The following is a 26,541-nucleotide window of genomic DNA, read 5'->3' as shown; positions in this document are numbered from 1 at the left end:
CTCTGTCGCCCCAAACACCAACGTTACGTCGCTACGAAATACGGAGAGAAGAGAAATGCTGCGTTTTCTTCCAGAGTACATAGTTTTAAGTCCAGCTCTCAACACAGGGGCTGCAACCACCTCCGGAACAGCAGTTTTCCCCGCGGGCCGGCTGGCAGCCGCGGCGGTTTTTTGGCGGTAGCATCCAGAACATCTGCCACAGCCGGGTCCTCCCCCAGGCCTCGCACGGCAACCGCTGCGGGGTGACTGGTGAAACGCGGAGGCTCGTCGTCTCGAGGCCACAGAAGCCCCTTGTCCGTCAGGCGCTCCAGCCGACGCCCCTTTGGGGGAGCAAAGGCAGGGACCGGCACCGGTCCCGCGGCGGCGGCCGCCGGCCCGAGCGCGGTACCGGGCCGCTGCTGAGGGGAGGCGGTCGCGGCGCTGGGGGGGCCGCGGGCCACGCCCCGCCGGCGGCCAGCCAATGGGGTCTCGCCGCTGGCCGCGAGCGTGGGGCGGGGGAGGGGGCGGGGCTGACGGCCTCCGCTAAGACCCGGCGGGGCTGGGGCGGCCCCCAAGGCGCGGCCTCTGAGGAGCGGCCGCCTGCTATTGGAGGAGGGGGTCGAGGGGGGCGTGGCGGCGAGGAGGAGGGTGGCCCCCGCGGGGCGGGGCCGTCGCGCGGCGCGGCGGGGGCGGGGCCGTCGCTCCGCGGCTCGGTGCGGGCAGCGCTCCTCAGCGACGGCGCGGCGGGGAGCGGAGCGGAGCGGCCCGGCCCACCGCGGCAGGTGAGGGGCGGCGGGGACCGTGGGTCCGCGGTCGGGGACGGGTACGAGATCGCCGCTCCCGCCTCCGGGTAGGGCGCTTGGTGGCGCGTTGCCGGGGGTCAGCGGCCCGGCGGCAGGTGCCGCCCGGGGGCCGCGCTTTGTCTCCGCGTAGGGGGATGGGCGCGGCCCCTCAGAGAGCGGCGGGGCCGGGCCGCGGCCCGGCGGGGCTTCCCGGGAGGGGGGGCTCCGGTGGGCAGCGTAACCCCCCTCCCCACACACACACACCGCACCACACACACACACCGCACCACACACACACGTATACCCCGAGCCGCCCCCGCGGGCGGCGGGGTTTGGTAGCGGGGCTGAGCGGCGGTGAAGCGGGCTTGGAGCTGGGCGGGGAAGAAGGGGTTAGTGGGACCGGCGACCTCGGCAGCGCTTGGAGCGGAGCGGCGGGGTGGTACCGGGCCGGTGGCGGGGCGAGGAACGGGGCAGCCCTTCCAGCACGGCCGTAGGCCCCGCGCCTGGGAGCGTACCGGTGTAGCTGTGCCCCCGGGAAAAGTCAGTAACGGGGGAACTGTGTTCTGGAAAAAAACAGCGCTGGGAAAGCTTTTGGAAGTGGAAGCGAGTAGGCACGTTGGGGTAAATAGCCAGTACGAAAGGTGGCTAAAAAAAAAAAAATGACACGTGAGTTTTCGGTGATGCTCAAAGAGGGGATTGTGAAAGAGTTTTCACCTGTGTTGTCTGGTTGTGGGGCTGGTGTTGGAGTACGGTGTTCAGGTTTGATGCAGATGTTGTTTTCAAAGGATGCTGAGAACTTTATGATGCAGGGAAGAGCCAGAAGTTACTCAGGGGCTGTGTTATTTGAGGAGCTCAAGATAACTTTTTAATCAGCAAAAGGATTGACAAGTGACTTGAGTGTCTTCAGGGAGTAGTCCTGTACCGGGGCTTAGGGGGCTGGTAGTGAATGGTGTGGCCTTAAATAATGGCTGAAGCCAGGCAGAGTTTAAAAAAAAAACAACAAAAAACAAACAAACAAACAAAAAAAAAAGCAGCATTACAAGTCAGTATCATTGTGTTCCTGAAACTTCAACCTCAGACGCAGCAATAACTGCCTTCTACAAAAAGCAAAGTTGCTTAATAACTAAATCTGTTTTGCTAACTTAGAAATGCATTTAAATGATTAATTTGGGGGAGGCTAACTTGTCTGCCTTTTTCAATCTGTTCAACACTTTTTTCAAGCAACAGTAGAAAAATGTTACAAGGCGGCTTTCTGGTAAATACAATAGCTTTAACTTCTGGAAGGCCATGTGTTCACCTTTTCCCCCTCAGCACTGATTTTACTGTCTGTACTGAAACTGAGTGGTTAAGTCCCGTTGTTCTGGAGATCTCATTTTCCACCTTGAATGCATTCCTTTTGAACAGTTTGCAGCAAGTGTTTGGGCCCCCTAAGCAGGTGTGTTTTCTGTTACATTAGTGCAATTTGAGAACTTTCTTTTCTCAAATCTAAACTTTCTATGACTGCTGCTTTATCTCAGGGCAGCAGTCTGGAACAGGAGTAGTCCTGAGAGAATATCTGGACTGCTGCAGTAGTTACAAAGAAAGGGGCTACAATCCTGAGTATTGTAAAATGGTGGGTCAGTATTTTACTAAACAAGTGCCTTATTCTGTGTAAGGTGGAGTGCTGAACATGGTCTGCTTATTTCTGGTCTCACTTTTTGAACGGAGGTCGCAGGAGTCCTGTTATGCCTTGTGTATTAAATGCAGAAATCGATGAGCATTGCATTAATGATGTGTGTGTGACGTTGGGAGCTAAGCCAGTGATAGAGGCATTTGCTCTGGTTCAGGAGGAAGCTGATGCACTGAACTGTTGTGCTACGTGATTTTGCATTCTGTTGGAGAAATTGGTGTTTCCCCTTGATTGAGGTGTTTGTTACAAACTGGCCGTAGATTTGCATAGGTTCTAATAGGGTCACTTTGAGAGGCCAGGAATGTCTAGCAGAATCTCAGGAGAAGAAAGCAAGCAATTTATGGACAGAGAAGAATTTGGCAGGGAAGGTGACTTGTTGGTAATCTGGTGCTGAGCAGACTATTTCGATGCTCATCCACACCTGTGTGTAGCAGAACTGCAATCTGCAAGCCAGGGACTTGCCCTGAATTGACATTTGGCTAGAAAGCATTTTACATAGCATAGTCATATATGGAATTTTCTCTTTAAATTTCTTCCAACATGTGAAAAGAGTTAGGTTAGTAATACGATTAACAATATTTAATAAGATTAAAATTACCAGCATAACTCTCTTGAGAAAGGTGGGCACGGACTGTCAGCAGTTGACACTTAATCTCTGCTTTTTCCCACATAAGTGCTGTAAAGAGTTTGGGCTCCTAGACACTGCTTGCTTTTCAGAAAAGAAAAATTCTGTCCTCATGTGCTGACAGCTCAGGTATTACCTTACCTTTCATGTCCTCCAACAGCACCATATTCCCAGCAGGGCCATGGGATGTTCCCATATAAGGGCAGAGGGAATAGTTGACAGAGGTTGTAAGGAGCGCACAGAGCCATTCCCCTCGCTTCGGTGCCAGTCTTTGTGTAAAGCAGGGTTGTTTCTGTGAGTGTTGCTGCTGCTGGCACACTTGAGCTTTCCTGGCAGCACCATCAGAGACTGCAAGGACTGAACGAGTCTGGAAAGTATCTGTTGCTGTTGAAGGTGGCCCCGTGTGCCTGGAGAGAGACTCCCTGCCAAATAAGCCGTGCCAGTTGTATGCTGGGTGTGCTCTGAAGGAAAAAGCACCCACCCAGGTTGTCTGAGGGGGTGTGGGATGCTATCCAGTACTGTCCAACAGGAAAACAAAAGTAGTTGCACTTGCTGTCTTCCACTGTTGTTATTTGCTTTCTGGAGTGGTTCATTTAGCCAGGGTACAGGGAATCATGGTATCTTTTTCAGTAGAAGAAATGCTTTATGCTTTAGTGTCACCTGAAGAGGGAGAAAAACAGATGAGGGGAAGTTTGGAAGAAGGTAAAGCAGCCGCTTCCCACAAATGCTTGGTATTTTTTGTAGTAAAAGCTCTACCTCTGAATCGGTCAGATCCACGTTATTTCTCTTCTGTCATCTTCCTCTCTGTCTCAGTTCTTCCTGCTGCCTCTCGGAGCAAACTCACAAGGACTCACAAGGACTTCAGTTTCTCCTCCTCTCTGGCAGCCTCTCCATCTGTTCTTTTTTTGTTTGTTTGTAGCTGTTGGGCTTTTTCCCCTGAAACTTCAAATTGGCTGTTGTGGCCAAGTTCTGAGCTGAACCCTCCCAATCTTGCATAAGGGCATCCTGGAGGAAGATGATAGGACTTTGATTCATCCCAGCTTGCAGGCTGTGCAGGGTGGTAGCAGTCAGAGGAGGCATGAGCCTGCCTGCTTTCCTGTAAGAATTAGCCCTCTAGATACGAGCTGGTTTCAGGAAGCAAGGGTTGGACTGGTGCCCTTTTTGCTCACCTGGATCTTCAGTGAAACGTCTTTGTGCTCTGAGTGCTGGAAAGCTGATGCATTCTACTGACTCTCCTTTGCATTCCCCATAATCTGTTAAAGCCCTGGATTTGATTCGCATTTATTTGTGGTTCTTGCGAGTATCTGATTGCAGGATTACTATATCTGAAAGGATTCATCTTCTGCTGTTCATCAAAACCACGGGAGGGCTGCTTTTGCCTTTATGGGAATGTGCCAGCTGGTCTTTCATTGTGCTGGTATAATTTTCCTTGTCCTATTATTGGAGGTGTCTTTGAGGACCTAATGGTTGTGATGATGTCTTTAGAGAAGATTCATATTGATTGTTATTTGAGCATTGTCTGCTTTGGTCTCGGTGACAGAAGACAATTCTTAGAAAATTCTTGCATGTGTTTTTCAGGGACAAGCATTTGAGACATTAGGAGCATGTGCACAGTCTCGTGACATGATACCGTTGTTCCAGGAGGTAGAGTAGATGCTTAATTCAATTGGGAAACAGTAATCTCGTGTGTTGCACAGTCTTCACTCCAGCACTGTGGTGAGAGCCAAAAGACCTTCCCCCTTGGCACGCTGACCCTAGGAACTCTCTAAAAAACCACTTGGGGGGATTTGTGCTAACTGTGTAGTTCTCTAAAACTGCATAGGGCCAGCCTTCATGCTATGGTTTGCTATAGTGATAACTGAGATGTGCCCCTGCTTAATAAACTGGCCTGGGTTATAGTCGCTGGAGCTCAGACTTGCTAAGCTGCAAAAACATGAAGCAGGATGTTTCGACCTGTACCGACATGCAGCCTTGACTAATGGAAGAACCACAGTGCTTTGGTGTGATCTCTTTAAGGCTCTGCTTTTTCTCCCCAACTGCTTAAGTAATAAATGCGGAGGACTTGTTTTCACTGCTAATAATTTTTTTTAGCCAAGTGGTAACTAAGACATCTGAGCTATTTTGAGGTTGCGAGAAGCAATTTAGGTCTCCTTTTCATTAACTAGAAGTAAGTGTACTGCCTCCCAATGCTTATGGGGAAAAAAAGAAACAAATGGTGTCAGTTCAGGTGGATTTGAGTTTGGTTTTTTTTTTAATTGAATCAATTTTTAGATGATTCCTAATATCCTCAATTTAATGTTAGAATTTCACTTTCAAATCCTGCCTGCCATCCCCAAAAAAGAAAAGGGGAGGGGAAATGAAATAGAAAAGAACTTCATGTTAGCATGATTTGATAGGAAGATTTTAGATGTTGATCAAAATGTGAGGTGAATCTTCAAATGATGTAGATCCTAAGGAAATTCCCAGATGCCAGACTTTAATGGCATGTGAATTTCAGTTATTTGCTTGCAGTATAAACACTGCAAGTACTGTGAGGAACACTTCTCCTGTGCCTGGAAAATGTGTGAGATTTCGCATTGCTTTTGGCTTTGAAGTTTAACTGCGGAACAGTGTGGAACTGGTGGGTTGAGTTTCCCCGGCCTCTGCTCTGCACCACTGCTGCTGCTCTCAAAATTCCTGCAACTTCATAACTACTTCCTCTTAGGAAATTATAATTTGTTTCCCTTCTTGAAGTATCTGAAAGTTGTAATTTTATCTTGCTACTTGTATCTGTTCCCATTCTATCTCATGTGGAAAGTCTTTTGTGTCCCTGTGTTACAGGGGCTGTAGGTGGATTGATCTTTGCTCCTGGTGGTGGTTTAGCTAGGCTGGTTCTCTACTGGGGGCTGGAATTTAGGAATGGTGTGACTGCTTGCTCCAAATACCCTCCTGGAATCTGGGGTGAGCCATCAGGATACACAGCTGTAAGGTATTAACTAAATGGATTGCTGTTGCTAACAAGCTCTGTATCTGCAGGTGCAGAGAATTTAAAGTCATCACCATTCTCATTCTCTTTTGCACTTTTCCTTAATTCTGAATGTAAAGGTAGTGCTGCCTTTGGAGCTTCTGGGTTTCGGTGAAAAAGCATGTGTGTCAGTTTATCTCAGCATAATGTAGCATAGCTTGTCAACTGAATTGCAATGATGGGATTCATACTGCTGTTTAAGTTATCACAAGGAGAATGTGGTCTTTCTTGTGTCCTACCCTTCCCTGCAGCTCTGCTGTGGCAGGAGAGTAGCTGTGCCTGGGACTGTGCAGGTGGGGAAAGTTGATTGTATTTAAGCATTTGTCTGTGCTGATGAAACTAGCTTTCTGACTAAATTGCATGTCATTCTAGAAATAGAATGGGTATATTTGACATCTTACCCTATTATAATAATTCTGAAAATTACTACATAGAAGTAGTGTTTTCAGCTTAATGTTTCTGACCATGTAGGCCTATTTCAAAATTATTTTTGTTTCAGTCTCTGTTCCTTTAGCTCTCCTATGCTGCACCATTTCACATTTTGGTTAGGTGACCTCCCTATTCTTTGTGTGGAGTTACCCTAACAACTGGAGCACAGCCTGTTTCCCCTCTCTGGTCCTGACTCCTGGAAAATGTGCGCTCTTGAAATCCCTCTGTTGCTTACAAGTGGCCATGCCCCATCCTCCTGTGTGGTACAGTGAGTTTCTAGGCTCTCTAACCTCCATAAAGAACTGCCAATTTCTGTGAACAGCTGGCCAAGCAAAGGCTTGAAAATATGCTCCTGACAATGCCCTGCAAGTGCTCTGTGCTCAGCTGGAAGTCCTTCAGACAACAAGAATTTAAAGCACAGGAACTGGGTCTTTAGAGATGCTCCTGTACCTGCCAGACCAGCCTTTGTCAGAAATAATGCTATCACTGAAGTTGGTGTAGGGTTTTAGACAGCATGGAGTTAACAGCCCTGAAGCAACTCTCTGTTTAGCACTTTCAGCTTTGATCCCAAGATTTTTTTGCATCAGACTGACCTTAAAATGCTGGAGAGAGCAATTCTGTTAGTGAATTACCTAATAGTAAATTATCATATGTGACAGCATTTCGGTAATTCTTCTTGGATCATCTGTTTGCTCTCCTCCATACACTAGAGTCGTGAGCTCTTCTCACCTGTCCTATGTTGTCTCCTGCCTTTAGTGTAAGCAAAAAATGTATGTGCTGGAGAGCTGTAGTGCAAAAGCAGTTCCTGGAATTCTGAATCCCTCTGCCATCAATGTTTTGATCTCTATTTGCATACTGCTCAACTTCTTGCATACAGATTGCAGTCCATTACTGAATGATTCTGCCCAAGAGAATGGTAAAACAGGTGTGCAGCTGAATTAATTGCATGGGAGCTACATGTGCCACTGTGGAAAATAGAGAAGTAGCAACCAGGGGCTCAGTTTATTTGCCAACTCTTTTTAGCTAGTTTAGCATTTTGAGAGAAATTGCTGAAATGAGACTGCAGAAATGTTGAAGGACCTGGGGAGACTAAGGTATTAGTGAGTTTATATTCTGATCCTTAGCTTAGCTGAAATGTATTTTGGATTGCATTTCATGTCAACCTGCAACTGTTGAGAGAGATTTAAGGCAAAGATCATAAGAGCTTTTTGCTGCATGTCAGTGCAGCTTTCTCATGGCTACAATGAAGAGGTGTGGTTCCCTTGCACGACTATGCCTTCTGGGGGACTGCTATCACTGTAACGGGTAGCACTGACTCTCTTACTCTTTCTTTGTTTCCTTGATCTAGATTTTTCCTGTCTTATGGGGATTTGTAACCAGAAAATGTTCTCCAGGTGTGTGACAGCCTACAGAGGTGCATGTGTAATTACAAAATGGCCCTGGGTGCCTGCTACCAGCTTGTTGTCTTGGCAGCATAGGCAAAATTTGAATTGGCAAGAAGGCAGAGCAGTCCCTGCGGCACTGCCATCCCCGAGTGACTCAGTATGCCGAGCTCCTTGGCCACAGTAACAGGCAGTTGGAGTCCCAGTGCTGGAGTGTCTGGTTGTGCTCTGTGCCCAGCACTGTTGAGATGATGTAGAGCTGAAGAAAAAGGAGCGGCAAGGTAGAGCAGCTGCCTTACAAATGCTGTTCCTGCTCTCTGCATTACTGAGAGGGCAGCTACCTGCAAGGTTACTCTCCACAGCAGCAGAGATAGGGAGTAGGGGCTGTGTGTGCTGGCAGCATGGCCATATGAGCAGCTGCACAGGAACAGATGAAAGAGCCATTTAGCCTGTTTTGCTTTTTCTGGGCTTGGGACAGTCAAGTCTCTGTCCTCGTAGTGCCCAAGTCACCATGGCCCCTTCCTTCTCAACACTGAGCTGATCTGCAGGGGAAGTGAAAGCCTGTGTCAGTGGCCTCAGTAACAAGCTCAACAGAGTGCCACAAATCTAAAGGCTTCTGGGGTAGTTCTGACAGTCATGCTTTCTTGCTTGTTTTATTTTAAAACTGTTCCTGTGTTTTGTAGTAACAGTGCTGTGTTCTGGATACTTGAACCTTGTAAATGCATTTTCTGTCCACAAAACACAGAAGGCCTGCTTGCCATCGATGGTCTTGCAAATAATTGTTCTGTTTCATTGCAGTACCGAGGCCTGTATATACAGGGTGGTAGCATCATGAAGCCTTCCTTAATGACCCATATTGATACTGGCCACTGTTCCATAATGCATAACTAGGCTTCACAACACTGTGGAGAGCTCTGTCTGTTGAAGTCTGTGAATAAAGGTTGTAAAGAGTAGGCAAGCTGATGGCCGTATTGCAGACTCATGTTACTTGGAACCAACCATTCAAATATATCTACAGCATCCCATCATCACAGACCTGCTATAGCAATAGCTCTTGCAGTGGATCTATGAATGCCAAACTCAGTTACAGACAAATAACATCTAAATAGTGGTTTACCTTCCAGATGATGACAGTGATGAGCGTCCTGCTGGGAGGAACTTGTATGCTGGGGTTCTGCTCACAGCCCCAAGAAAATTGAACATTTCTGATGAAGTAGTTTTGTAGTTTGATGTTCTGTTGCTGATCAAAGGTTTGCGTCTGTGTCTGGCACAGGTGGTTAGCAGCAGCATGCATAGTCCCAGGATGCTGCTGCACTGAGCAAAAGTGTTACAGGAGAATGACCTGAACTTGCTGTTCTGAGGTTTCATCCTTTTCCTTTGCCTGTATTGCCTCCTGAATATTTGAAAGCCATTGGGCTATGCATCTGTTTGCCTTCCTCCCAGTGCTGCCAGCACAGTGTAATCATAACGGGTGCTGCAGTGACAATTAGTGTTCTCTGCAGGCTGCCAGAGCCTGTTGGACCATCAAAATACAAATGCCACCTGACTCTTCAGCTCTAGGATTGTAATCTGCATCCCCAAGTGCACCATGTAGGAAGTACCAGAAGACACAAGGTCCTAATGATGGAACTGTGCCCAAAATGCAATGTGTTTATTTTAAGCAGGTAGAAATCATATGCATGCAGTGATTCACAAGGGAGATGGTTTCAACCAATATAAACACATGGAGCATCCTTGTTATTCCACTCTGTAATGAAGAATACATCTGAAAACCCTCTTTTCTGTATAGAGAAAGCCTTAAACTTTTTGTGTTTATGAAACTTATCTCTACTGGGAACTGTCCTCTGATGCTGTTTCACTTGACTGAAATAGAACTGTTAGTCTACAAATTGGTACTGATTTCTTTACCACTCAGTGACGTATAGGAAGATCTGTCTTGTGTTTGTCTTCAGGCTGCTCTTCTGTATATGCTCTGAGAAGTCTTGTCCCTTTAGCCTGTTTTGGACAGAAAGGTGAAAAGCTCAAGTAGATGAAGGAGAATTGATCTTTTGAGCTGCAAGAAAAAAAAAAGTATTACAAGACTTCCCTTCCAAGAGAGTGAAACACTTCCTTTAAAATGAAGACTCTGTTTACATGTGTTAATTCCCCTTGTTTTTTGTGGGATGGAAAGGTCACTTTATCTCTAAGCTATGAAAAAATCAATGGTCTAATCAATTTCTAAAGTAGATTTAGTCAAAATGACTACTGTGGTGCAGCTTGGGCTTTGATGTGTGAAGGTGTCCAAAAAAGCTGCTAGAAAAGTCAATGCAGAGCATCACTGCAAATAAACTTGCAGAATTGGCTGGATGGTCACACTCAAACAGTTGCTGCCAACAGCTCGATGTCCAAGTGGAGAGCAGTGGCGTTCCTCAGGGGTCAGTATTGGGACCGGCACTGTTTAACACCTTTGTCAGCAACATGGACAGTGGGACTGAGCACACCCTCAGCAAGATTACTGACAACACCAAGCTGTATGGTGCGGTCAACATGCTGGAGGGAAGGGATGCTATCCAGAGGGACCTTGACAGGCTTGAGAGGTGGGACTGTGCGGACCTCATGAAGTTCAGCAAGGCCAGGTGCAAGGTCCTGCATGTGGGTCAGGGCAATCCCAAACACAAATACAGGCTGGGTGATGACTGGATTGAGAGCAGCCTGGAGAAGAAGGACTCGGGGTGTTGGCTGATGAGAAGCTCAACATGACCAGGCAATTTGTGTTTGCAGCCCAGAAAGCCAATCATATCCTGGGCTGCACCAAAAGAAGTGTTGCCAGCAGGTTGGGGGAGGTGATTCTCACCCTCTACTCTGCTCTGGTGAGACCCCACCTGGAGTACTGTATTCAGCTCTGGGGTTCCCAATATAAGAAGGACATAGAACTGTTGGAGCAAGTCCAGAGGAGGGCCACGAAGATGATCAGAGGGCTGGAGCACCTCTCCCATGAAGACAGGCTGAGAGAGTTGGGGTTGCTCAACCTGGAGAAGAGAAGGCTCCGGGGAGACCTTCTAGCAGCCTTCCAGTCCCTAAAGGGGGCCTACAAGAAAGCTGGAGAGGGACTTTTTACAAGGGCATGTAGTGATAGGACAAGGGGTGGTGGCTTTAAACTGAAAGAGGGTAGATTTAGATTAGACATTAGGAAGAAATTCTATACTGTGAGGGTGGTGAGACACCAAAACAGGTTGCCCATAGAGGTTGTGGATGACCCATCCCTGGAAGTGTTCAAGGCCAGGTTGGATGGGGCTTTGAGCAACCTGGTCTAGTGGAAGGTGTCCCTGCCCATGGCAGGGGGTTGGAACTAGATGATCTTTAATGTCCCTTCCAACCCAAACCATTCTATCATTCTAATTTGTAGGGGAATTTTCTGTCCCATTCACTATGTCCACAGGGTGCTTTTTTTTCCCTTGCCCAGTCCCAGTGTGGCTTCCTCCTGGTGTTCCTGCCGAAAGAACAAATTGCTGAGAGCAGATCAACAAAAGCAGTCACGCAGTTCACTTGAGCAGTTGTGCATAAATATGAGTAGTCTTTCTGCTGTTAAAACTGATGGGTAGCCTTCCCTGCCACCAGTTTTCCATAGGCTGTGTGTTCCTGCTACTTGGAGCTATGTTGAGGATCTCATCCAAGAGGACAGCATCCCTGATAGACAGCCAGGTATTAGTGTTCCTGGGTAGCTGGGCTGCGAGGTTCACAATGGCAAGTAAGTTTCTTGGTTTGAAAATACCAAGGTAAGGACTGATAAAAGCCACATGTCTCGTTCTACACTCTTGCCTTGGAATTATTTTTTTCCAAGTGGTATAATGGGCAGAGCCCTTCCTGCTATCACACTGACTTGCACCCAAACCTTGACCTGTGTTCCTGCCTGCATACAGAGCATGTACTTGTACTCCTGCCTTGTACTCCTTGTGAACTTAGATGTTCATTTGATATATAACACAAAATGAGAAATGTCACTAAATGGAAATGCTGGTTGGAGGTGGAAGTTCAATAGGCCTCTTTAGTAGGAGATACTAGTCCTTGTGATATGGAGTGCCTGGTTAACACCTACAAGGGATTAATGCTTTTTGTGCAGTGATCTTGGATAACTAAAGTCTTTGGGGGTATTTGAGATGGGCAGTTATTGGCTTGTATGTATACTTCAGAGGAAATGTATCTCTGAAGGGTTCGGTTGTATTACTAGTGAGAAAGAGCAGCTGGAAAGAAACACGTGAGTACATGGCAGCAGATGACTATGTTCATGTAATGTGTTTCTTAGGATGTTTGACTTGGAGCCGTACAATAGTATGAATAATTGATCTGTGCCAACATCAACAGCATACCTCAATTATTAAAAAAAAAAAAAAAAGGCTGATGCATCTGAAATCATGGGTTATAGGAGATATGTTGGAAAGTGGTATCCCTAGTAGGTGTCTTCAGCAAGCATCAGTACTGTACTCTGTGCTGTTCAGTAGTTGATCAGTATTCTGGAAATAAATCTAAAGCCACTGCTAATGTTGATTCAGCAGAGAAGCAGGCAATGCTGAGGGCAGATTCAAAACCATGGCTGGAAATGACAGGTCTGTTGGGATTTTCGTGCTTGAAGATCCTGAATAGTATGTAAATCTCTGGCAGAACAGGGATCAGGTAGTGAAGTTTTTCTTGGAGCTTTTGGAGAAATGATTAAATGGTGACTAAGAAAGATACGAGCTCCTTACACTCAGTACTCAGATAATTGACTGTTAGCTAACTGATATAATCTTTGCAGTCTATGACTTCAGTAGCGCCACCATTATGCTGTAAAATGGGTCTAGTGAAAAAACATGCATCTGATACAGGCAAGTATAGACTTCTGTGTTCTAGAGATGCTGATCATTCACCGATTGTGTGCTTCACCAAAGCAGTGACCCTGAAGAAAGGGGAGGAGGTGGCGGGGATGACAATCAAACTGCTGTTAAAAAAAAAAAAAAGTTATAAGTTGTTCAAGCACTCAGGAAGGTGCCTTGTGATGAGAGACTGACAGGACTGATCTGTTGATTGCCAAAAAAAGCTATTGAGAGGTAACTTGGTTAAAGCATGTGCATAATTGAGAAGCTGCTCTTTAATCCAGTGGAGGTGGAATTAATGGCTCAAGGCAGCAGGCAAACAAGTAAGAAATTAGACTGGCCTTGCTGCCAGAAAGAATGATGGAGCCATTGGAGCAAACCACTGGGAGAGTAGTGAACTTATATTTTGACCTCCAAAGGCCTCTAGTCTAGATGCCATAAACCACTACATTTCACAGAACCACTTAATGGGTTTTGTGGAGGTATGAGTGGATAAAATGGAATGGTGCCTGTGTTAGGCAGGAAGTCAGAGTGGTCTTACCTTAGATTATGAGACTCTGACTAGTCCTGCTGCAATTGATTTTTGTTTTTCTGTGCTTTAGAAATAACCCCAAGACTGATGCAGTTGTGTTCCTCAACCCTGTTTTTTTTTCCTCCCAAACTTTGTTTATGTCTAAATGTTTTATGCAATATAAGTGGTACATCCTGGGTATAAAGAATCTTGTTCATGATGGGAGTGTTAACCTGAGGTTTGTACTTCAGATGTCTCCTGAGAATGAAATCTTCTTTATATTTGTCACTATTTCTTTCACCATTACGCTGATCTTTTGATCTGACCTGTCTTGTGGTACTTATTTTACTGATTAAATGTTCTAGGAAAGTAGAGTTTTATTAAGCAGTCGGTGTGTAAACCCATGTACACTGAGGAACAGTGTTAAATTCCAACTGCATTTAAGTAATTTCAGTTACTTTCATTAATCTTCTCTTGCATTCAGTGTGAAAATCCTATACAAGAGGTGAACGATGAATGTTGTAGTTTAGCCTATGATTGTTTCAGCATAACTTGTGATTGTTTACAGGCTGAAAACTAATTTACAGTTTTGTAAGACCAGACAAATCATTGAGCTCACTTAGTCTGATGTTGTGTAAAGCAAGGCAGTGGGCTTTCCTGAATTTAGGCTAAACATCTAAGTTGAGACTGAATGTTAATAAAGAGTTGCAAGTGATAGAGAGCTTGCCATACCAAATACATTTTAAGATATTCCTGAGAAAAGAGGTTTGGAAAACAGACCTTGATCTGCTCATTCCAGAAACCTGCAATTAGCAAATTATTAACTTTGTTCTGAATGGGTTAACTAATGTCGTACTTGTTCTGTTTGGCTTCTGATTGACTATATAATAGCCAACATCAGCAATCTCTCTCCTGTGCTGGATTGCGAAGTCTGCTAATTAACACATTAGTTTCATATTGCTGCTGCCAATGTTTGCACTGAAGAACTTCGCTTTTTTTGGCCATATGGATGGGTGGGAATATCAAGATCGTATTATGGCTCTGTGCTTATTCATGTGTGATGCTTTGTGCTCTGTTTTTCCCAAGATGTCTAATCAGGCTTGGGGCTGAACAGTGCCTTTTTGGAGAATCTTTAACTGAAAGGTCAAAATAAGCACAAGGCCTGGAAACAAGTCTTGCTGTTTCTTTCCCTCCCCCGCCCTCCTTTGTGTCTGTCTCTCTCCACATATACATATGTACGAGTCCTTCACCCAACTACATTCATTTGTGATTCCTTTCTTGAGACCCAGGGCTTCTAACTGCCCTGCTGCCACTCAGGGTCCTTCCTCCCAAAGAGCACACAGCTCTGCAGGCTGAATCTCACGCAGCACTGACTTTGTTTACTGGGTGTGGGGTGGGGGAAGCTCCTGGCACTCACCTACTGATGGGTCTGCTGGCTTTTCACCATTGCTGTGCACTGTTAGCTGCCTGGCATGTGTGTGTCTCAATTAACCATGTGTTGGTAGACCAGGATTTCCCTTAAAGGCAGTATTTGCTTACAGACTGGGATCTGGCAGTTCTTCAAGGGAGTGGGAAGGAAAATATGCCTTACAGTGGTCTCAAAGTGAAGGCTCCAAATGATGGTGTGGAAGCTGAAGACTTGGGTTTGCAGTACAGATTAGGTCTGACATAAGTGGGGTTTGTCGGTGCTTATCCTGCACTACTTCCTATCTGTGCACCAAAGGCTCTCCGTGGAAACTCCCGGTGGGAGAGCATAAACATGGGGAGTGGGAGATGTTGAAATCTGGGTATTTACTCCAGCTCTCTGGGTGCGTCTGAGGAAGATGCCTTTGTTTTGGTAAATGAGATTTATTTTTAAGGTATTGATGGGTTTGTGCCTGTTGTAAGAGCATTCATGTAAGAGGCAATCAACTCTTGCTTTTCTTTTACTGTCACTGTTTCAGCCCTGCCTTGGCTACTCCCTTCCCTTACTGGCCAAGTGCAACTGAAAATGAGCTATTGAAGCAGCCCATCTAGGTTTTTTTGTATGCAATCTAGCAAATGTTAGTGCTGGAAGTTGGACTGTTGCTGCTGTTTGTCTGGTAACATTAGCCTCTGTTGTTTCCTTGTGCTGCTTTTGAAAAATACTGGTTTGGTTTCTGTGTGAGAGGTGGTTGGCCCATAAATGTATGCCAACCCACCTAATAATTCTTTTCTAAAATCTTTCATCAGGTCTTTTCTGTTATATAGTTTAAAAAGAAAAAAAAACCAAAACAAACACCTCCCTTTACCCCTGGAAACAGCAGTCATCTTGTTCTGCTGAGCTGACTGCTGCTCATACTGATCAGTAGTGTTTCCTTTGTCTTCATTTATTTTAGAGTTAAGCTATAAGCTGTTTAAGACTGGGCTATTTTTGTTCTGTGTTTTTGCAGGATCTTTTACATGAGTATCCTAAATGCTAAAATAAATGCTCTTAAAGGCAAAACTACCATCCCTGGCAAGGGCAAGATGATCATTGCTCTAAAAATGAAGTTTTGTGGTTTTGCTCTGATAAAACATTTTGGCAAGCACATGCCCGTACAGGGGAATGCCTAGGTCAGGGCCAGACTCATGGCCATCTTCTGTCTTTAAGTTGGATTGCCTTTTGTCAGCCAGATGCCTTATGATCCCCACCTTCTCTCTCTGTCCCTCTTTTGACAGTAGCTGTGGGCGCTCAGCAGGGGCTCCCTGGCTGTGTTTGCTTTAGCTGGGGAGGTGTTTGCCTTCACTGCAGAATTCCAGCTTCCAGCTGCCGGGGAAACCTGGAGCGCTTGTGTTGATTTATTAGGGCACAGTGCATCTCAGGAATGCCTTTGCTAAGGAGCTGGGAGTGATGGAAGGGATCCTGCCTGATGTGGCATGAAGCCTTCTTGTTTCTCTTTACAGAGGTTCTAAGCAGGATTCCCCAAAGCAAGGTAAGAAAAATAGCTCACTCGGCTGACTACTTTGCAGAGTGTCAAAGTGAGACTTCAGTTAGGTTTCCCTGGCATAGAATCAAGGAGGTGGATGATAGCTGCAATTTTAAGAGTGCAATTTTAAGTGAGTTTTTGGTTGGAGATGATACTATGAATTGCTGGACCAGAGGGTTTGTATGCTTTTGGTTTGTGTTAAGAGCTGGCATTCCTGAGCTACTGACTAGGGCTTTTTTCTGAGACTTGGCTTTGGGCCATCTAAATGTTTTGCACTTGAAAGAAGCAAGTTTCAACCTCTTGGGTTTGCAGGCTTCTAAACATTTTCCAATAGAGATATGGCAATGGATTTGCTTTCTTAATTACCTTTGCAGAAGACAAAAAACTATGGGCTACAAGTTTCAAAATCACTGACATGAGTGTGTCTTCCCTGCAGTGAGTTCACTAGCATACCTTCACCTTTCTGTAATTTGTCCCAGCCATCTGACATGCACCCCTTATTTTCCTTTCTTGTCTGGCATACACACACAAATATGTGTTTCTGGATTTTTTCTTTCTTTTGAGATTTTGGTGGCTGTTGCCCAGCTGATCTGAAACCAACACCTAGGAAAATATTGTGTGTTTGTACAAGGTAGGGTGGACAGCCGGTCACTTTGTGTTGATCAAGTATTTGGTAGTTGCAGAGTAGGTTGTGTTTATGGGGCATCAGTCCTGAGAAGGAATTTCCTTTCCTGGCTGAGGTAGAAAGACTGTCCACGTACAGCTTTCTTCCTTTGCTTTAGCATTCCTTGAGGTTGTTTCCTATTTTACAAATGCATCTTTTGAGAACTGCCAGGAAAACGTCTCTCTCAAATGGAAATGGAAATTTCTGAGCTCACAGGGATGAAAACCTTTGGGTCTGTGCTCACTGAGTGAAAAGAGGATTACCAACCAGCCATTCTTCGGTGTGCAAAGCGGTGGAGCAAAGTCTGCAGAGACTCTCCGAAAGTTATTGGCTTTCCTCAAGAAGGGTTCTTGTGAATAGAATTGAATGAGGTTGGTCCCATCCTTCTTAGCTTCCCTGCTGCAAGTACAGAGAGCAGTGAAACTTTGAACTCAGTAGATGTTGAATAAAATGGGAAAATTTTCTTTGAAGTAGGTGTCTTGTGAACAGGTCTAGATCCAGTGTTCCTGTATTACTGTAAAAGAATTAATGGGTTTGTGACTGCATTTGGGCTTGATAAAAAGCAGGAAGGCAATACTTATTTTTCAAGAACTATTTGAAGGATTCAGAAATTAGGATGGTCTGCTGGAGTAGATGCAGATGGCTTATTTTCACTGGGGACTGTTAAATCTGCCAAAGTATAAACCGCATCTTAACAGAAAGATGTGAGACAAGGCCTGCACATCTCTCCCTCCTAATTACCACAGCTCAGCTGCTGCTGTCTCTTATGCTTACACATCTGAAAGGTGACAATGACAATGTTTTGAATGGCAAAGCAATAACAGTAAGGCTTTTTTTTTTTTTAGCTGTAGTTTGGAACAAAGAAGTTATTCAACCAATAGTCAAGAATATCCTCATGAAAAATCTTCCTCCTAGAAACTGCTCTTCATAAGACCAGTGGAATTTCTGTAGGTCTTGACAGCTTGTCTCCTGAGTCACTACAGGTAAAGCAGCAGCCGGCTTCATCCTCTTTCCCACACTGACATTCCTCAGCCCTGGGAATGTCCACCACAGCAGTGGGACTTCCATTTTTGCTGTCCCTGCAGCTCTGCACCAGATTGCCTTTGTACACAGTACCTTTTCAAGAAGTTGGAAGGCTCTTCTCGCCTGTTCTGGCAAAAATATCCAGTAACGTTTTCACAGCAGTTACTTTAGTTGCCAAAACCCAGACTTTCAGATCCTCATCACTCATGGCACACAAAAAAGAGAAAAGATAGTTTGGGGTATGACCTCCTCTTAGAGGAACAGGGACTTCGGGGGGAAGGGTAGTACTGTAATTGTGATTGCATTGCAATGGTACAGAAAGAGCAGAGGCAGTGGCAGCTCCCAATTGGTCTGCAGGTGACAATTTTGCATTTGGTGTTTCCCTGTGAAAATCTATTGTAGATTGCAGTCTTTCATGGCAGTCTTGCTGGTTAGCTCTTAACTTGTTCAATCTCCCCTCACCCAGGACTCTACTCTGTTTCACTGTATCCCTGTAAATCTGGCTTAAGAAAGCTTTGTGAAAGTTTCTCTTCCTGCCTCCCCACTTGTTCTCTTGAGCTCAGGTCAACATGCTGGCACCTGAGCCTTGGCAGGCCCATTTTTAGTGCCCCCTTTTGCTTCTGTCCCTTACCCTTCGAGGAGTCCCTGAGGAGCCTCATGTGAGGGGCAGCAGGCAGGATGAGCTCTGATCAGATGCTGTGCAATGGGCTGATGGGATTCCTCTCAGCTGGGAAACAGCACAGCAGAGGAAAGGCAAAACAGTGCTGAAAACCACAGGGGTTTTTTAGCTGAGAGGAGAATGTCCTTCTTCACACATAGCCTCCTCCTGCTCCCCATCATATAGTGTTTTCTGTCCCTGCATCAGGGCATTCAGGCTAGTGCAGATCTGAAGGAGCAACCCATATTAAGATTATTCTGCAGTGGTATTTGCCTTGTTTCTGCAGAGGGCTCCCCTCTTTAAGTACTCAGCTGTCTACTTCTGTTTCCTCTTGTAATATATTTCTTTGAGTACACTACAGCTGTGTTGGACCCTACAGCTCTTCCTTTCCCCCTTGTAATAGCTAGCTCCCTCAGCCTATTCTCAAATAGGGAATAAAAGTTGAAATGAGGAGATGCCTGTCCATTTGTATTGGCCTATGAAATCGTGAATTTCCTCTCCTGAGGCCTTTGCCTCAGGCATCTTGCCAAAAGGCATCTAGTCTATTCACTTCAAACGAATACAGTTCCTATGCCAGAGATGTGCAGAAAGCTTGTGAACTGTGATCAGCTGAAGGCCAGACAATGTGACCTGGTGCCTCTTAAAAATCAATGAATTGAAGAGCTGTGACTTCTGGATGCTTGGGAATTGTGAGCAGGCTGCAGCACCCACAGTGCAACATGAACCTGAAGAGGATCACAGGATGATCAGCTCAGACATGGATCTAACCTGTATTTATGGTAGGAAAATATCCTGAAATCTGAGCCAAAAGAATGAGAATTTGCATAAATAAGTGTTTTGGCAAACACAAGCAATTACCTTTTTCATAGATCCTGTGTACAGGCTTCCTTTCTTCGGAGTATGAGGAATTTAAGGCAAATTTTACTTTGGAGCTAAAAGGCATGTTTTTAGCAAAGGTGGTGCAAGCAGCATTGGGACGGACTCCAGGCCTTTGGTGTTCCTGAAGAAACGCAAACAACTGCAGAGTATGGTATAGCTCAGAGTAGGGTATAGCTCAGATCCTTTTGCCAGCATGCTTAGCAGGCAGCCCAGTACCAGATCTGGTTCAGTCTTCGACAAGTGACCTCTGTCACTGAACAGGAACATAAAGAGCTTCAGTGAGCTTTGGCTGAACTGGGCTTTTGCCTGTCTGCTCTGGAGAGAGAGTAACCTCAGTGTTCCCCTCCCTCCCTCCCCCCAGTGTGTCTGAAAATACTAACTTGATTTAGCTGCCAGAAAAAGACATTTGAAAAGTATACATTGCTCTCCTGTGTCCTAACTTCTGTAAAATATGGGTTACGGTTGGTTCCTGTATACGGTGCTCAGTAATTTTACAGAAGAGAAAACGGCACCACAACTATCTACACAACACTTAATACAGTGAGGTCTTAGTCTGTACTAGGACTCCAGAGTGCTATTCTGAGCATTATGAACCTGATTATGTTACATGGAGAGCTCAGATGGCTCAGAGCCATGCTTGGGATATTAACTGTTTCTATTAAGCTTTGCATTTAGAGATCCTTCTGACAGAGGAGGGTGACGCTGAATGAGCTAGCATTCCCGCAGCAAAACTCTGTGTGTGTGTCTGTACAGTTAAGAAGTGTTTTGTATTTGATTTGCAGAAGGGGTAACCTGAGTTCCAGAGCTTGCTAACTTATGGATGCTCAGTGTAATAATCTTTTCAATATACTAGTTTTGTAGCTGCAGGTGTTGTGGAGAAGGCACTTACTGATGTAGATGTGTAAGAGTGTGAGAGAAACCCTACAAAGTGCTATAAATGTATCGTAAGGGATAAATCCATATGAAGTGTGTCATTTGACAATGTGATAAAATGGCATTGAATGTGGTTACCTGTTATTCTCGACAGCCCGTGTCCCTGAAAGTGTTTTTTAAGACTCGGTTTAGTTTGTGATGAAAGTAGCTTTAGGAATAGTGAAGGTGCTTCCCACTTCTGTTTTTTTTTTAAAAAAAAAAAGAGGGAGAGTTTCTTTTCATGATTTACATTTTGTTTTGTACTGTTCCAGATTTTGCAAAAACAAGACCCCTGAAAACCCAAACAACAATAATAATAAAAGAAACCCTCTGTAGATTGCTTGGGTGACCCAAAGTTGATGAGTTTCTCACTGTTTGAATATGCATTGGCTGTGACGTGGGAACTGTGCAACTCTTCCTTCATCACCCCAGAAGTGCAGGGGGAGGCAAGAGAAATGTATATAATCCTTCCCTGGCACTGACTGAATTTGAAGCACACTCAGCATACCTGTCTGCTGGTAACTTGTAGCCTAATTGGCTGCCTTTCAGAGGAAAGGGGTGTAGACACTATTGTATGGCTGTTAGGGGTATAAGGCACTGGGATAGGGAAGGTTAGAGATTTGCTAGTGGAGGAGCGGGGTGCTGGAGGTGGCAGCATGTGCTGTTGGGAAGGCAACCTCTCATCCCTCCTTGGAGGCAGTGAGACTTTGCCTTTGCCAGGCTTGGGGTTAAACCCTTCTCCCAGTAAAACTGCAGTTTGCAGCTCTTTTCTCTGTACTGGAGGAGAGATGCGACTCTTCAGGCAGGGACCACCTACTGTGCAGTGAACAACTTCTCTGCTGGAGACAGAAATGAGTGGATGGAAGTATCCCATGTGCCATGTGGACCCATGTGCCACTGTTAGTTAGTTCATGCTTAGGCTGACGGTGAGGGGCTGAGTTTGTATGTGTTTTATCAATGAATATCCCCTTCCTCAGAAAGCAAACAGCTGACATTTTTACTGTGCAAAGGCTTTGCTCTCCAAACTTGGGCCTATAGCACAAGGAAGGCACACGATGACCTTGGTGTTCCTGTGCCTTCTCAGCTGTGTTGTCTGTCTCGGATTCAATTGACCCTGAGATTTGGATGTATTTCCCTCTGCTGCTTCGCATTAAAAAAATGAAGAATGAACTGTGACATGGGGAAGCAGTTTGCATGATGGAACCCATCAAAATAAACATGAGGGGATGAGTGGTGGTGGTGATTAGAAGGGCATGGATCAAACATGGTAATTGGGCTGGATGTTGTAGTGAGGGGGAGAAGGGGGGCTAGGAAAGGACTGCAATGGGAATCAGTCCCCGAAATAAATTTTGCATGAGCAGGGCATGAAGAGATAGGCAGTCTCCTTCAAATCAGATTCTGTGCCTGAGCCTTCCTCCAGAATTTCCTGCAATTTAGACAAGTGGCCAACATCAGATTTTTAAGTGGTGTTTGTGCTGAACACTTGCAGGAGTGCGTTCCCATCCAGCTGCTGAGCAGAAGTCCTCGTACTTTAGTCTTGCTGGGAGCTGCTTTGCGCTTTTCTGTGGCAGCAGCTTTTGCAATAGGAGGGTCACCCCCACCCCCCCAAAAGGATGGCTTTTTCTGTGAAAGAAGCCAGCGTAGCCAGGCAGACATTATCCCCTTGCCGGAAGGAGGGATCCAGGCTCCCTGGGGAGGAGGGGACCGGGGGGAGCGAGTGATTCATTGCAGCTGGCTGCAGCTTGGCCTCCTTCTCTCTCTTTGCCCTGGGTGCCAGGGAGTGACAGCTTGTGGGCAGCGGGCCAAGCTGTGAAAAGAGGAGTGTGTGAGGCCTTCAGCTTTCTCATGCTTTATCAAGCTGCAAAGAATAGCTCGATATTCAGCCAGCGTTGGTGCAGGTCAGGAGAATGGAAATGCTAACTTAACTCCTGACATGCCGGCTGATTGCTGACCGCATGCTCTGCGCTGAGCGAGGTCTGCTTTGTAGGCAGCGCGGCTTTTGTACAGCAGCATGCGGAGCAAAAGGAAGAAAACGTGCTTTGACGCAGTGATGAAGATATCTCTCTGTTAAGAGGGCAGCCTCTGGGACTTGCTGGGAGCAGGGAAAGATGGAGAGTGCTCTCCTCTCGTGGCTTGCCGTCTGTGTGCTGGTGGACGATGAAAACACTGAAAGGTAGGGCAGCAGGAGCGGCGGGCGTCCTGGGAAAGCGAGGAACTGTGGCGGGTGAGTGGCAGGTCTGCCCTTGGCTGTCCTCCCGCTCGATGGCACAACACTGAGGGCTATGGTGCAGGCCAGCCGACCCCTGCGCAGTGCCTGTCAATGTGGGGAAGCGGTGGCCTGGGGAGCAGGATGGGGCCAGTCCTGAAGCCGTAACCCTTTGCTGGAGGGCCTGCCAGCAAGCCGTCCCTGCGGCTGTGGTCTCTGCGGAGGGCTGCCCGCCGGCGCGGAGGGAGTTAAGCGCTCCTTGTAGGCTGGGGGTGAGCCTACCTCGGGGTGTTGAGCTCCATTCCCACGGCTTTTCCTTTCTGACCAGGGCTGGGGGAGGGATCTGGCCTGGAACGAGTAAAGTAAAATGCCCAGAGGCTGGAAAACAGTACCCCTGGCCCCTCTAGCCTTGTGGTGGGCTGGGAGGGATTTGAGCTTCACCGCAAGCTGGACAGGGGCTGCTGGCCAAGGCTGGGGTCTGTTGCCGCTCGGCCGGCTGCTCGGTAAGATCATGGGTTTATTTTCCTCCTTTAGGCAGACCGAGATGGCTTTGCAGGCAATCGAGTTCCTGCCTAGGGGACTGAAATAAATTATTTCTCAGCTGCAAGGATGTAAAGTAGAAATCAAGTCCCAGCAGTTCCATGAGCAGATCACAGCACAGGTTAACATACGAGTTTTGTGGCTGAGCGAGAGCAGTAGCGTTTGAAGGAGCATCGTTCCCCATAGGATGTGCAAGTTTCTCAAAGGCGTTAGGATAGCAGGGCCCTTCTTTCTTGATGCTGACTCCACCTTCTCCTCCTGCACCATGTTGAGCTGTTTGAAGTCCTGAGGAGTGGGAAGAGGGGGAAGAGCAGGTGAAAGTCTGAGGAACCGGGGAAGGGAGTTAGCTGGTGCTCAGAGCATAGCCTGCAGCTGTCTCAGAGCCCAAATCCCACCATTTCTCCATCAGCACAGGGGGCTGGGAGAGCGAGAGGGCTCTGCCACATTCCAGTTTGCTTTGGAGCTGAGTGTATCTCTGCGTGGGGTACTAATCCTGGCCAGCACCAATTTCCCAGTAGAGGGAGAAGGGAGCTAGACTACCTATTCAACCCCTGGAAGTACTCTCTCAAGTCGCCTCTGAGGACTAAGGTGTGCAGTCCCTGTTCTCAACAGCTTCTGAATCCAGGGCGAGGCAAACTGATGTGAGTGAATGGGACCCAGTAGTAGCATAAAGTAGAGATGAACCACGGGCTCAGTGCAATTCCACTGTTTAATTCTGCTGGGCTGTGTTTGCGCTGTGCAGACCAGGTTATGCCAAAAAGCCTGGCAAAAATGTGGTTAGAGACTGGATTTTTCTTTGTGCATGGGGTGTCTGGCCTTGCTTCTGCCCCAGATCCTATTTGCAAAGGATGAAGTACTGTGATCCTCCCACTTGCTGTGCTGGCCCCTATGGCAGGAGGATCTTCAGGGAAGAGGGTTTGGGAAGCAGCATTGCCTGTGTTGGGCAGAGGCTTTATTTCTTGCAAGGCCAAGATTGTAGCCTGGTCAGCACCCAGATACAGACATGAGTGATGAAACAACAGTGTCTGCGCAAATATTCTGCAAACTCCAGAGTGATTCCTCCTGGTGGATCTTGCTGATTGTTAGATGCCAAAATCCTGATAAAGACTGGTAGGCAGCAGCCCTTGTTTGATTTTCTGCACCCAGGCACCTAATGGTGGCTGAGCTCTGCTTTTGAGTGTATTGCAGCTCTTTGCTCTGTCCATTTACTCACCCAGCAATGGGAAATGTGGCCGGAGCGGGAGCTGGAGTCACAGGCTGATCTGAGCCCTGTGCAAGGCAGACCTGCGGTGGATGCACAAAGAGAAACTCTTGCCTGCTATGGTGGTAGCTTGGGACCCAGGTGCAGCGAGTGCACCAGTGAGAGCTGGCTTTTCTGCCGTGCTCCTGCAGGGAGAGGGGGGGTGTTGCCATTGTGCCGGTTCTGGTTTGCTCCTGTCAAGCCTCTTCTCATTATTCTTGCCTTGAGCTGTCTCAGGCCTGAAGGCAAAGTACTACAGAAGGCTCTGTGGGCTTGCCCTTGAGAGACGTGTGGTCCTTGGAGAGTAGCTGTTCAAGGGAAGCACTGCAGTGGGCTGAATTGAGGCTGTTTCAGGCTGCACAGCTCTGAGCTAATCTCCCAGAGGCAGAGACATTACTCACCAATCAGGAATGTGTCTGTATTTTTCCTAATGAGAACAAAACATTTTATCCCTGTTCATTAGCAGCGAGTTAGGGTGTACTGTTGCTATGCCAACAGACTCCTCTCCCCTGCAGACACACTGGGGGTGTCCTCAGTGCCATGGTTAGAAGGGTGAACGGGAAGGCTCGTTCTGGCAGGAAAAAGATCCCATTGTTTTCCCAGGGCTGCCTGGACTTTGTGCAGCTGGCCAGACCTTGCCTTCTCAGGGGGGAGGGAACCACAGTGGGAGTCAAGTGCAATAGAGATTTAATTTATTGGAAAAATAGTCTTTGCATTTCATGTTATGTTGTTTTTTCCAGCTTGAGGCACACTCTTCAATAAAGAGAAATGAAGGTGTCTCAACGTTCCCAAGAGTCCAGATGGTAAGCAAAATGCGCCGGGAGTCAGCACTGGGATGCCCATCGATTGCTGCAGCCTGCTGGGCTCCTCTGTGTTCCTGATCATCTCAGTTTGTGTGGGCAGTGCAATGCTGGGCAGCCTCTTGATGCTGCTGCATAATGAACCTGCTTGATGAACTGTACCACCTGTGATTAGTTGGATGAGTGGGTTCACCAGGCATGTGGTCTACTGGAAAGAGTGAGTGGCTGTATGTGAGAATAAGCACCTGTTCCCTTTGCAAAGGGAACATTCCCTTTATGTAAGGAAATCCTATGAAGGACGGAGGGCATCTCTTCAACAGAAGCTTTGATCCATAGAGTTCTGCTGTGAGCAGATATATTTATTCCAAAGGTTGCCTATCTATTTGCTTGTCATTTTTGTCTTTGTCTTTGTCCTCCTCCCAAGCTGCACCCCCCTTTCTCGAGGGACTGGTTGGGATCTGTGTGTTGCAGTGCTGCCTAAGTCAGGCCACTCTACAGCTTTTGCAAGAATCTTCTTGGCACCTCTGGTGCTGCACTTCCATCTCTGTTGCAATGTAAAAAAATAAATTTTAAACTTTGAATGCCTTGTACAAGGGAATAAGTTTAACCTACAGACGGAAACAAACAAAACAAAAAAGCTACTTTCTGATGGTGATCTATGGCCAGAAATGGGCCAGTGAGTGTTGCCAAATCTGAAGACAGTCTCCTGGAGCAGGGGTGATGTTCATATCTGGCTGTCAATCACTATGTAGTGTGATGAGCTGCTTTGTGCTGGCTGAGCTCTGTGGTGTTGACAGCTATAGACCCTTGAAGAAATGTCTCCCTGAAACTGATTTCTCCTTTCAGGCTGCTTCCTGTTAAACAGGATAGTTACAACTCCTGTTTCAGTTTGCCTGGTGAAGCACTCTGTAAGTGAATGTGTATGTGAATTTGAATATGGGAATTTGAATATCAAATATAGGGTGGTAAGCAGAGATGCCAGACTGAATGAACTGCTGGAGATCTGCAGATCTGCATGAACTTCTGGCTGGGGAGTGAAACCCTGGCACCTGGACACTAAGTGCTGATTTAGATGAGTCACTGACTCTTGCACTGAAGAGATGAATATCACGTTAGAGCACTGGGAGTACAGGAGCACTTCATCAGAAGGATGTCTACTTGTTGGACTTGCAGCTATAGCAGCAGAAGGGCTCAGCAGAACTAAAAACAATGAACAAAGCCAGACAGCAACCCCTAGCCCAGACTTCTCTGCATGTGCAGCCTGTGTGGTTTCAGTTTGGTAGTAGACCTGGATTGAATTCTTGGATGGTAAAGAGCAAGATTTCAGAAAACCTGTTTCAATCTGGAGCCTCCAAGAATAAATCCTGAGTACATATAACACATGTACAAAGATCGGCGAGTCTGATTTCCTCAGCTTTGCATTGCTCTGGGTGGTTCAAGTAAAACTACTAAATCAAAGCTGTTTGAAATAGGGAATGAGTA

General features: G+C 46.5%; 1 protein-coding gene across 1 annotated transcript in view; it reads left to right on the top strand.

The window, feature by feature from the left end:
- The first annotated feature begins 4,652 nt into the window (after window positions 1–4,652).
- The window catches only part of PLXNB1 (plexin B1), an 80,018-nt gene continuing 58,129 nt past the window's right edge, over window positions 4,653–26,541 (top strand). The window contains exons 1-2 of the mRNA XM_075052715.1: window positions 4,653–4,699; window positions 25,000–25,062. The gene's annotated coding sequence lies outside the window, so the exon portion shown is untranslated. The remainder of the gene's footprint in view (window positions 4,700–24,999; window positions 25,063–26,541) is intronic.

This window comes from Buteo buteo, chromosome 21 (assembly GCF_964188355.1).
Source record: "Buteo buteo chromosome 21, bButBut1.hap1.1, whole genome shotgun sequence".
Taxonomy (NCBI): domain Eukaryota; kingdom Metazoa; phylum Chordata; class Aves; order Accipitriformes; family Accipitridae; genus Buteo; species Buteo buteo.
The sequence above is the reverse complement of the archived record's forward strand: the minus strand, read 5'-3'. Positions and strand labels throughout refer to the sequence as shown.